This window comes from Geotrypetes seraphini, chromosome 3, assembly GCF_902459505.1.
Source record: "Geotrypetes seraphini chromosome 3, aGeoSer1.1, whole genome shotgun sequence".
Classification (NCBI taxonomy): Eukaryota; Metazoa; Chordata; class Amphibia; order Gymnophiona; family Dermophiidae; genus Geotrypetes; species Geotrypetes seraphini.
Genome location: NC_047086.1, coordinates 128,533,879 through 128,545,887, shown reverse-complemented (window position 1 = coordinate 128,545,887; position 12,009 = coordinate 128,533,879). Strand labels below are relative to the sequence as shown.

At 43.6% G+C, this 12,009-nt stretch overlaps 1 protein-coding gene across 17 annotated transcripts in view; it reads right to left on the bottom strand.

Moving 5' to 3' along the window:
- Nucleotides 1-12,009, bottom strand: part of NCOA1 (nuclear receptor coactivator 1) — a 631,796-nt gene that overhangs the window by 476,486 nt on the left and 143,301 nt on the right. Inside the window, exon 1 of one of the 17 annotated variants that reach the window (XM_033939876.1) lies at nt 3,339-3,394. The exons of the other annotated variants lie outside the window; for them this stretch is intronic. The gene's annotated coding sequence lies outside the window, so the exon portion shown is untranslated. Of the gene's footprint in view, nt 1-3,338; nt 3,395-12,009 lie in introns of those variants that run through there. 17 annotated transcript variants of the gene reach the window in all.

Here is a 12,009-nt window from a genome sequence, read left to right as displayed (position 1 = left end):
CTGTGGCCAATCCAGGTCACTAGTACCTGGCCAAAACCCAAAGAGTAGCAACATTCCATGCTACTGATCCAGGGCAAGCAGTAGCTTTCCCCATGTCTTTCTCAATAGCAGACTATGGACTTTTTCTCCAGAAAATTGTCCAAACCTTTCTTAAAACCAGCTTCGCTATCCATTCTTACCACAACCTCTGGCAATGCATTCCAGAGCTTAGCTATTCTTTGAGTGAAAAAAAAATTCCTCCTATTGGTTTTAAAAGTATTTCCCTGTAACTTCAAGTATCCCCAAGTCTTTGTAATTTTTGACGCAGTGAAAAATTGATCCACTTGTACCCATTGTACTTGTACTCAGGATTCAGTAGACTTCAGTCATATCTCCCCTCGGCCATCTCTTTTCCAAGCTGAAGAGCCCTAACCTTTTTCGTCTTTCCTCATTCGAGAGGAGTTCCATCTCCTTTATCATATTGGTTGCTCTTCTTTGAGCCTTTTCTAGTGCCACTATATCTTTAAGATAAGGGGACCAGAAATGAACACAATACTCCATAAGAACATAAGCAGTGCCTCTGCTGGGTCAGACCAGAGGTCCATCACACCCAGCAGTCCGCTCACGCGGCGGCCCATCAGGTCCAGGACCTGTATAGTAATCCTTTGTCTATACCCTTCTATCCCCTTTTCCTTTAGAAAATTATCTAATCCCTTCTTGAACCACAAAACTGTACTCTGTCCTATCACACCCTCTAGAAGCGCATTCCAGGTGTCCACCACCCTTTGGGTGAAGAACTTCCTAGCATTGGTTCTGAATCTGTCCCCTCTTAATTTTTCCGAATGCCCTCTCTTTCTTGTAGTTTTTGAACGTTTGAAGAATCTGTCCCTCTCCACTTTTTCCATGCCCTTCATGATCTTGTAAGTCTCTATCATGTCCCCTCTAAGTCTCCACTTCTCCAGGGTAAAGAGCCCCATTTTCTCTAATCTTTCAGCATATGAAAGGTTTTCCATACCTTTTATCAATCGTATCGCTCTTTTCTGAACCCTCTCGAGTATCATCATATCATTCTTAAGGCACGGCGACCAATATTGGACACAGTACTCCAGATGCAGGCGCACCATCGCCCGATACAATGGCAGGATAACTTCTTTCGTTCTGGTTGTAATACTTTTCTTGATAATACCTAGCATTCTATTCGCCTTCTTAGAGGCTGCTGCGCACTGTGCGGAAGGCTTCATTTTATTACCCCCAAGTCCTTTTCTGGGTACTTTCATCCATTACCAGCCCTCCCATCATATACTTCGGGTTTCTGTTTCCTACATGCAAGACTGTACATTTTTCTACATTAAACTTCATCTGCCATCTCGTCGCCCACTCTTCTAGTTTGTTCAGGTCCCTTTGTAAATCTTCACAGTCCTCTTTAGTCCCAACTCCACTAAATAGTTTGGTGTTGTCTGTGAATTTTATTACTTCGCACTTCGGCCCTGTTTCAAGATCGTTTATAAATACATTGAACTGCTGCGGTACGAGTACCAACCCCTGCGGAACACCACTCGTGACCCTCCTCCAGTCTGAGTAGTGGCCCTTCACTCCCACCCTTTGCTTTCTACCCGCCAACCAATTTTTGATCCATCTATGTATGTCTCCTTCCACCCGATGGTTCTTCAGTTCTGTAGTAGGCGTTCATGGGGTACCTTGTCAAAGGCTTTTTGGAAATCTAAGTATAGGATGTCTATGGGGTCCCCTTTATCTATCCGTTTGTTAATTCCTTCGAAGAAGTGTATTAAGTTCGTTAGGCACGATCTTCCCTTGCAGAAGCCATGTTGGCTTATTTTCATCAGTTTATTCCTTTCAAGATGCTCGTCGATGCTGTCTTTTATCAGCGCTTCCGCCATCTTCCCCAGAACCGAAGTTAAACTTACTGGTCTGTAGTTCCCCGGGTAACCTCTCGATCCTTTTTTAAAGATGAGCATAACATTAGCTATCTTCCAATCCTCCGGGATCACGCCTGTTTTCAGGGATAGATTACAAACCTGCTGTAGTAGTTCCGCTATTTCCTCCTTTAGTTCTTTCAATACCCTAGGGTGGATTCTGTCCGGGCCCGGAGATTTGTCAGTTTTTAATCTATCTATCTGCTTGTGTATGTCTTCAAGGCTTACCTCCATGGATGTTAATTTTTCTGCTTGATCTCCTTTGAAGATTTTTTCAGGTTCCGGCACGTTAGATGTGTCCTCTTTTGTAAATACTGACGAAAAGAACATGTTTAGTCTATCCGCCACTTCTTTTTCCTCCTTCACCACTCCTTTCCTATCTCCATCATCCAGCGGTCCCACCTCCTCCCTAGCCGGCTGCTTCCCTTTAACATATCTGAAGAACGGTTTGAAATTTCATGCTTCCCTGGTTAGCCTCTCTTCATATTTTCTTTTTGCTCTTCTAACCACGAGGTGACATTCTTTTTGATGCTTCCTGTACTCTTTCCAGTTTTCCTCGATTTTATTCTTTTTCCATTTCCAGAATGAATTCTTCTTGTCTCCTATCGCTTTCTTTACTTCTTTAGTTATCCACACCTGGTCTTTTGTTCGGCTCTTTTTGCATCCTTTTCTAAATCTGGGGATATACAGATTTTGCGCCTCCCTCACCGTGTCCTTGAATAAAGGCCAGGCTTGCTCTACAGTCTGCGATTTCTTTGAGCTGTTCCTAAGTTTCTTCCTTACCATTACTCTCATCGCTTCGAAGTTTCCTTTCTTGAAGTTAAAAGTTGTCGCTGTGGTTCTCTTCTCCTTCGATATTCCTACTTCAACTTTGAACTTGATCATATTGTGATCGCTGTTTTCCAACAGCCCCACTAGGTGAGACATTATAACATTCTTAATCTTGTTAACCATTCCATTTTTTAAAAATAATTCCTAGTATCTTGTTTGCTTTTTTGGGCGCCACCGCACATTGGGCGGAAGGTTTCATCGTATTGTCTACGATGACACCCAGATCCTTTTCTTGGGTGCTAACCTCCAAGGTGGACCCTAGCATCCAGTAACTATGATTTGAGTTATTCTTCCTAATGTGCATCACTTTGCATTTGTCCACATAAAGAGGAGGAAGGAGTGGGGGATCACTGCTAAGCTACAAAGGGAAAAACAGGTAAAGATTCAGGATCATGCTTGATAATTCTTTAATGGGAGCTGGATGATATGTGCTAGCTGACCTAGCCCCAGTGAAATCAGAGGAGGAAAAACACGCTAGAACTAATATGGTGACTTCAAGTATAGAATAATTCAACTGAGTCAAAGACCTGTCTATTGTCAGAACAGTAATTTCAAACTCATCGTTCAACAGCATAAGCTGACAGAATAAGGCACCTTTCTTGTTCCTTTTGTTAAGAATCTCTTTTCACTTGCTTCCTGGAGAATCATTAGCAAGTCTTAGGTGTCTCTGTTAAAATAAAGGTATCAATTAAGGCTTCTGTTCACATTTTCCGGGTAGGCTCATTACCACAGTACTGAATTCAACAAGTCAAAATGTCAGCGCATCAAAGCCAAGCACTTAACGTAATGGACTCAAATGCAAAATTTCATTACACGCAGTTCTTTAACTTTTCATCCTAAAAGGCATTTGTTGTAATACCTTAGCGATAGGAAAGGAATAAATTACTACAGCCTTTTGCTTTTCTTCTTAACCCATTAGCTCCTCTTTATCTGCATTACTTAACTATTCGGCTACCTCTGAAGCTTATTGAGCTCTTAGATGGCAACTAGAAGTTCCTGCCATTCCTCACAGTAGCAACAGGATAAAATGCATATTTTTTTGCTATTTTGCAGCTTTTGAACATTAATAGGTTTTGCTTTATGTCCATTTGTTCACTGCCTTTTTGTCCACAAAAATGACAGAACTTAGGAAACACAATCAATTCTGAGTGAGACCGGGTTGCTATGGAAACTAAAAACTCAGACCTGGTGCTTGGGGTTTGTCTCTGTACGCACTTCTCTCTCTTCTCAGCCTAGATCGAACCAGCACCTCTTTCCCTCAACCACCTACACTGTTCCTGTCTGGAGCCCAGCAAAGGTTTTCTCCCTCACTCACAGCCCTCCCCCCACCCCCACCCCAAAGTCCTCTAAACCTGCTTGATCACTAGCAGCAATTAAGACATGCTGCTCTGGCCATGTGAATTCCCCGTCAGTCCCACCTGTGAGGAAGCAGGAAATTACCTTACAGGTTGACCCAGCAGAGAGAAGGCCCTGACATGCCAGAGAAGCATGTCTTAATTGTGCCAGCAATCAGGCAAATTTAGGGGGGGGGGCACATGAGTGAGGGACAAAAACATGGTTGGAACTCTAGGCGGGAGAAGAGTGGGAGGATGAGGGAGAAAGAAACCGATTGGGCCCAGGCAGATAGAAACATGACGGCAGAAAAGGGCTATAGCCCATCAAGTCTGCCCACTCTACTGACCCACCCCATTAAGTCTGAATACTAATGACCTAGTTCCTTAACTCGACTCTCGTAAGGATCCTACTAGGGCATCCCATTTATTCTTAAAGTCAATAACGCTGGTGGCCTTGATCACCTGCTCTGGAAGCTTGTTCCAGTGATCTACAACCCTTTCTGTGAAGAAATACTTCCTTATGTCACTATTGAATTTCCCTCCTCTGAGTTTGAACGGATGCCCCCTTGTGACCGAGGGTCCCTTGAGAAAGAAGATGTCTTCTTCCACTTCGACACGTCCCATGATGTATTTAAATGTCTCAATCATGTCCCCCCTCTCCCTGCGCTCCTCTAGAGTGTAGAGCTGCAATTTGTTTAGTCTTTCTTCGTACGAGAGACCCTTGAGCCCCGAGATCATCCTAGTGGCCATTCGCTGAACTGACTCAACTCTAAGCACGTCTTTACGGTAATGTGGCCTCTAGAATTGTACACAGTACTCCAGATGAGGTCTCACCATGGTTCTGTACAGTGGCATTATGACTTCAGATTTGCGGCTAACGAAGCTTCTGTTGATACATCCCATAAGTTGCCTTGCTTTGGATGAGGCCTTCTCTACTTGTTTGGCGGCCTTCATGTCTGCACTGATGATTACTCCCAAGTCCCTTTCTTCTGAAGTCCTAGCTAGTGTTTCTCCATTTAAGGTGTAAGGTTTGCATGGATTTCTGCTACCGAGATGCATAACCTTACATTTCTTAGCGTTGAAGCCCAGCTGCCATGTCGAGGACCAGTTTTCCAACGTAATCAGATCCTGCGTCATACTATCCTGCAGATTGCTTTCACTTACTATATTACATAGTTTGGCGTCATCAGCGAATAGAGTTACTTTACCCTGAAGCCCTTGGGTCAAGTCCCTTATGAATATGTTAAAAAGGAGTGGACCCAGGACCGAGCCCTGTGGCACTCCGCTGGTCACCTCCGATGTCTCAGAGAGGGTGCCGTTGACCACCACCCTCTGACGTCTTCCACTTAGCCAATCATTGATCCATGCAATTAGTGTCTCACCTAACCCCATCGATTTCATCTTGTTTAATAGTCTACGGTGTGGGACGCTGTCGAAAGCCTTACTGAAATCCAAGTACACTATGTCTAGAGACTCTCCCGAGTCTAGCTTTCCTGTTACCCAATCAAAGAAGCTGATAAGATTGGATTGGCATGACCTACCCTTAGTGAATCCATGTTGACTAGGATCCCTTAGATTCCCCTCATCCAAAATTGTATCTAATTTGCATTTAAGTAATGTTTCCATGAGTTTACACACTATTGATGTGAGACTCACTGGTCTGTAATTCGCAGCCTCCGCTCTGCAACCCTTTTTGTGCAGAGGAACGACGTTAGCTGTCTTCCAGTCCAGGGGGACTCTTCCCATACTTAGGGAGAGATTGAAGAGCATGGTTAACGGTTCCGCCAGGACATCGCACAGCTCCCTGAGCACTCGTGGGTGCAATTCGTCTGGTCCCATGGCTTTGCTCACCTTGAGTCTTGACAGTTCGCTGTAAACATCAGCTGGTGAGAACCCAAAATTCTGAAATGGGTCTTCCTTGCTTGGCTTTGCTTCCAGCTGTGGCCCGTGTCCAGGTGCCTCGCAGGTAAAGACTGAGCAGAAGTAATCGTTCAGTAATTTGGCTTTTTCGGAATCTGTTTCCACATAATTCCCGTCTGCTGTTCTGGGAGGGAGGGAGGAAGGAAGGACAGGGAGATTGAAATGTGCAGGACTCTGGAAGGTCATGGAGATGTGCAGGACAATGGGGTGCTGGAGGGTCATTGAGACCCTAGGGTGGGAGGAGGACTGGAGTGAGATGGAGATTACTGAACCCTTGGGTTGGGGTGTTGAAGAGAGATGAAGAATATCAGACCCTGGGTGATATTATGGCTGCCATAGGCTGGGAGGCACATTCATATAATGAAGAACAGGCATCAGATCTATTATCAACTTTTCATTTATTCACAGCAGATGAACATACGACTTTACCCACAGATTGGGAGCATGTAGAAAACTTACACAAACGCATCGTGCGGGCTGAACTGCACGCTGCCACATTGGCTGAATATTGTAGATTAAAAAGGATCCCCCGGGGGCTCCGTATGAGAACAGAACCTAGACTTTTTTTGGATAACTCAGCGTTCCTAGATAAATGGAACGCGATACTTAACAAATGTTCCTTGGACCTGATGCTCCTAATTATAGAAACAACTAAAACAGAGCTAGACTCCTATCAGGAGGAATATCAATCTGCAAAGACCACTTTACAGCAGGGTGTTAATCATGATGAATACACTAAATCATTACAGGAGTTAAATCTTAAAATAGATGCATTTAAAGCAGATTTGAGGAAGACCAAAATCAAGAAATTGCGTAGGGACGAGACGGATTACACAAAAGGTTTCGTTTATATATGGATGGACAAAGCTCGCAGCATCAAACGTCAGAAATGCCCCACATACACTCATACATCGTCTGATTCTTCAGAGGATAATCAAAAAACACAGCAGGGTTCTATCTCAAATCCATCTCATAATGTCCATTTTCAAGGGGGCACCAAAACCACCAGCAAAAGACCGGTCAGGTCCAGACCCACAAAAGCACCACCTTAATCTCTAATATTTTCAATTTATCTCATCGTACGTTGTCTCCTGTTGAGACTTCTGTATTAAACAAAGGCTTATCTTTTGTACCTACGAATCGATATGTTCCGTTTGACACCAGAGTGGCTCTGTTCAAGTTCATTCGCTCTTGTAAACTTAAAAAATATTTTTACACAGATGAAGCCACACTCTCACAACCTTATGACAGCTCACATACCTTACAGACAAAATCTTCTTGGTGCCCTCCAGGTACAGTTGACCCACACATCCAAACGTTTGAAGATTTAATTTTGCGGGACATTAGCACGTTAGAGCAGACACCTCCATTCACCCGGTTCAACTTATCTAAGCAACAAAATGAGGCAGTCTCTGCGCTAGCCACAGATGCAAGCATAGTTATACATCCAGCTGATAAGGGAGGAGGGGTGGTCATTCAAGACACTCAGGATTATGTCGCTGAAGCACAACGCCAACTTAGTGACCCTACATATTATGAACTTTTGCAGCAGGACCCAACACAATCCATACAGGATATTATTTCTCATCTTTTGTTGCAAGCATTAGAGATTGGGGTCATTACGGAGAGGGAATTTAGATTCTTGAGCTGTCCTCACCCCAGGATACCAGTCATCTATTTCGTCCCAAAAATTCATAAATCTTTGTCTCACCCTCCTGGTAGACCCATTGTCTCTTGCATTGGGTCTCTCCTTGAACCTTTATCAGCATTCATAGATTTTTACCTCAAAGATAGGGTTCCTTTGGCTCCCTCTTATGTTTTGGACTCCACTAGCATGATTCAGTTTTTGTCAGCTTTTCAGGATGTACCCCATGATGTTGTTCTACTCACCTTTGATATAGCTGCTCTTTATACTAATATTCCACAACGTGAAGCGATTGAAGTTATCCGTGTTGAGTTACAGCAGTTGGATTTGTCAACATCTAGGACTTTATTTTTGCTTGATGTGGCACATGTGGCACTGAGTCTCAATTATTTTCAATTCGACCAGCAGTTTTTCAAACAGGTTAAAGGCACAGCCATGGGGTCAAAAATGGCTCCATCTATAGCATGCCTGTATGTGTCACAATTCGAACAACGGTTTTTGTATCCCTCAGAGCACTGGCAGCATTTCCTATTTTGGAAAAGATATATCGACGATGTTTTTGCAGTCTGGATTGGTACAGAGTTTGAACTACTATCATTTTTTGATTGGCTCAACAAATGTGATCCGAATCTTCAGTTCACCATGACCAAAGACTGTTATCAGGTTGCTTTTTTGGATATCACCGTTGTTCTACATCAGGGTACTTTTCAGACATCCATCTATCGTAAACCCACGGACAGAAATAATCTTCTCCAGTATGACAGTTTCCATCCTAAGCATTTAAGAGACAACATTCCCACTGGACAGTTCTTGCGTCTCAGGAGATTATGTTCATCAGTGGAGGAATACGTGTACAGGGCTGAAGAGGTCAGGACCAGATTTTTACAGAAGGGTTATCCGCCTACAGTTCTCAAGAAGGCCTACAAAAGAGGCTTGTATGCCAATCGCTCCTTACTGTTACAGTCACATCCTGCTCCTACATCACATCCCTTGGTGTGTGTCTTACCATATTCCATTCATGCGTTCCACATCAAGAAGATCATTAAAAATCACTGGCCCATTTTGCAGTACCATGAAGCTTTTCATGACATTCCTATGTTCGCGTTCTCTAAAGCCACGAATCTTAAACTGAGACTGACCCATTCTCAATTTTTGAGCCAATCCTCTCAGATTTCTCCTCTGGGACATCATTCTCCATGTGGACATTGTAGGTTATGTTTGTTCAGTGTATCAATACAACAAATGTCACTTCCTCCTCACCTGAAGTACACTCATTTTAGCACTAACTGTAACTCACATCATGTAGTGTATGCGATTTCATGTCCGTGTCAATTGGTGTATGTTGGATGTACTACACGTCAATTAAAACTACGGATTGGGGAGCACATGAGTCGTATTCGAACAGGGGTGCAGGAGGCCCCCCTGGTTCAACACTGGCAACAAGCACACCATGCATTGGAAGATCTGACTTTCACAGTTTTGGACAGTATAGAGTGCCCCAGGGGTGGCGACATCGCTCGAAATTTGTGGAGGAGAGAACAGAAATGGATCTTCAATCTGAACACTCTGCATCCACATGGCCTTAATGGCGAAATTGAATGGGCTGCTTTTCTTTGACAACACCTGGTCGTGCTGTATATCTGCCTTTGACAGTTTCTTTTTTGCATCAGCTGTGTATTAATGACGTCATCACGCCTGTGCGCACGGGGCACCCCTCCCCCTCCTGCTTTTAAATTTCGGAGCGGGCGGTGGCGTTCCTTGTTGCACAGAATTTTTCTATTGTTTGACCGGTATGTATGCTTGATGTGCCTTTCATGCGTTCCAGCTGTTACTTCTATGAAATTTGCACAGGTTCAGTAGCATTTTGAGTGTCTGCGTCTGTATCTGTTGCATTTTATTTTATTTTGGTTTTGGTTTTTGTATTTCAGACCACAGTTTGAACACCTTTATTAGCGTGATTCTTTTGCAAGCATTTTGTGTGTGGCAGGGTCTCCTGAAGCAGACGCCGAAACGGGGCCGCGTCGGGACCCTGAGTATAGCTTTATGCTTACAAGATAAGTTCACTTTCTGTACAACCTGAATGCAATCTCCTATTGTACTACCTTTTTCAAAAATGAATCAACTTATACATTATTATTGAAAGCATTATAAACAGTTGCCTTTTTGAGTTGGACTTGCCCTTACTGCATTTCTAGCTATGATTGGATGCAAAACTCTTTTTCTAAGAGAGGATATTCTTCCCCTCTTCAGAGTTACAAGTCTCTGAGCTTTGAGACAGTAGCGTTTGTCCTTCTCATATATTGGCTTTACTGAGTGAGTCAGTCTTTATTTTGCTATTTAGCTTTACCTGTAGCCTGACTGACATGACTATCACTAAAAACATTGTACTTTAGTACTGTCTTTGAAAGCTTATTGTTGAGAATGAAAGCCACACCATTTTTCCTGTGTGTTGTGACCAGAGTAAAGATCCAATGCTCATTTGACTGAAAGTGGCCCTGTCTATTTGAGTTCACTGATCCCTAGCAAATTAATTTTGTTTTTTCCCATTTGATCTTTAACAATTTCCAATTTTCCTCGATTCATGCTTCGTACGTTTCAAGTTCTTATGTTAAGAATATCTTTACAGCTTCAGATCTCCCTTTTCTGTCCAGCAACATCAGCATCAGAACGTCCTGTTGGCTTTGATCTGTCAGCTTCAAAACCACTGGGCATACTCTAGGTCAGTGGTTCCCAACCCTGTCCTGGAGGACCACCAGGCCAATTGGGTTTTCAGGATCGCCCTAATGAATATGCATGGATCAGATTTGCATACATATCACTTCCATTATATGCAAATCTCTCTTATGCATATTCATTAGGGCTAGCCTGAAAACCAGATTGGCCTGGTGGTCCTCCAGGACAGGGTTGGGAACCACTGCTCTAGGTGACAATCAGCTTTTCCCTAGTAGAACAGTGAGTGCCTGCCAACCTAGGGAACCATCTTTCAGTACTATACATTGATTCTTTATGTTTCACCGGAGAGTGTTAATGTTTGTTTTTGATACTGCATTATGTTTCCCTGGAGGGATGGGAAATTTATGTTTGTATTATATGTTTGGTGACTAAGGGCGACCAGGAGATTATGTGTATACGCAATGTGTAAACCGCATAGTTTTATGCTGTATATAAAATTGTTAAATAAATGATCAAGTTTTCTTGGGAGAATACAGAAGTAGATTGTCAGGCCTGTCTTCTACACAGTATAAATTTAATGTTGTCATCGCTGTCACATTAAACGCAATCCTCTGTCTCCAACAATGCCCATCTGCTGCTGCCCAGATGGGTAATACATCATTAGACTGGCATCTCCACTGAAATCTGTCTGCCTTGGGAGATCCTGCTTTTAGTGAAACTACCGACGGCATAGCTTTCAGCTTCTTAGACAGGTGCAAGCCCCAGTGGCACAAGCCCGTTTACCATGACTATGTATACCACCTTTGCTTATATACAGTAGAGTCTTGGTTAACCAGGTCTCTCACAAAACCAGCAAAAAAAAAAAAAAAAAAAAAGTCCTCTGAAGCACCAGTAGCAGCATTCTGAGCTGCAAATCCTCCCTCCCTCAAGCCCCCAAACAGCTATGAACCCTCCTCTCCTTTCTATCCAAAAGCACCAGTACGGCGGCAGTTCCTCCATCCCTCAAGCCCCAATGTGGCAGAAGCAGGCAGCGGTCCTGAACCGCGAACCCCCTCACCCCCCACTCCCTCTCTGCCTTACCCGAAGTGCAGCGGTCAGCAGGAGGCAGCAGCAAAACAGGCTGTTCACAACCAGCCCTGGCAGGGCTTTTCCTCTGATGCGCCACTTAAAATGCATCAGAAGAAAGGTCCTGCCAGTGCTGGCCAAGAGCAGCCTGTTTTGAGGCTGTCTCCTGCTGACTGCTGCATTTTGGGTAAGGAAGAGAGAGTGAGAGGGAGGGAGCGAAGGGGTTCAAGGCTGAGGCCTGCCGCCTATTTCTGCCAATTCAGGGCTTGAGGGAGGGAGGAAGGCTTTGCTGCTCAGGACTGCTACTGCACTGGTGCTTCGGAGTGGGAGGAAAATTGAGAGTGTGTTAGTTAGACAATGTTTCTAACACATTCTCAATTAACTAGAAAAACATTTATCTGGTATCCACCAATCCCCATGGGTGCTGGATAACTGAGATTCTACTGTACTCTATGCTGCCTATCTAAATGTTTTATTGTTTTGGGAATTTAAGTAGTATACTATGCCATATTATGTATGGTTTAAATATTTTTACTGCTGTAATTGTTTGGTGCCTATGTTCAACTTACTCTTGGTATACACTGCCCTGAGTGAAATTTTTAAAAAAGGCAGTAAATAAAGCCTAATA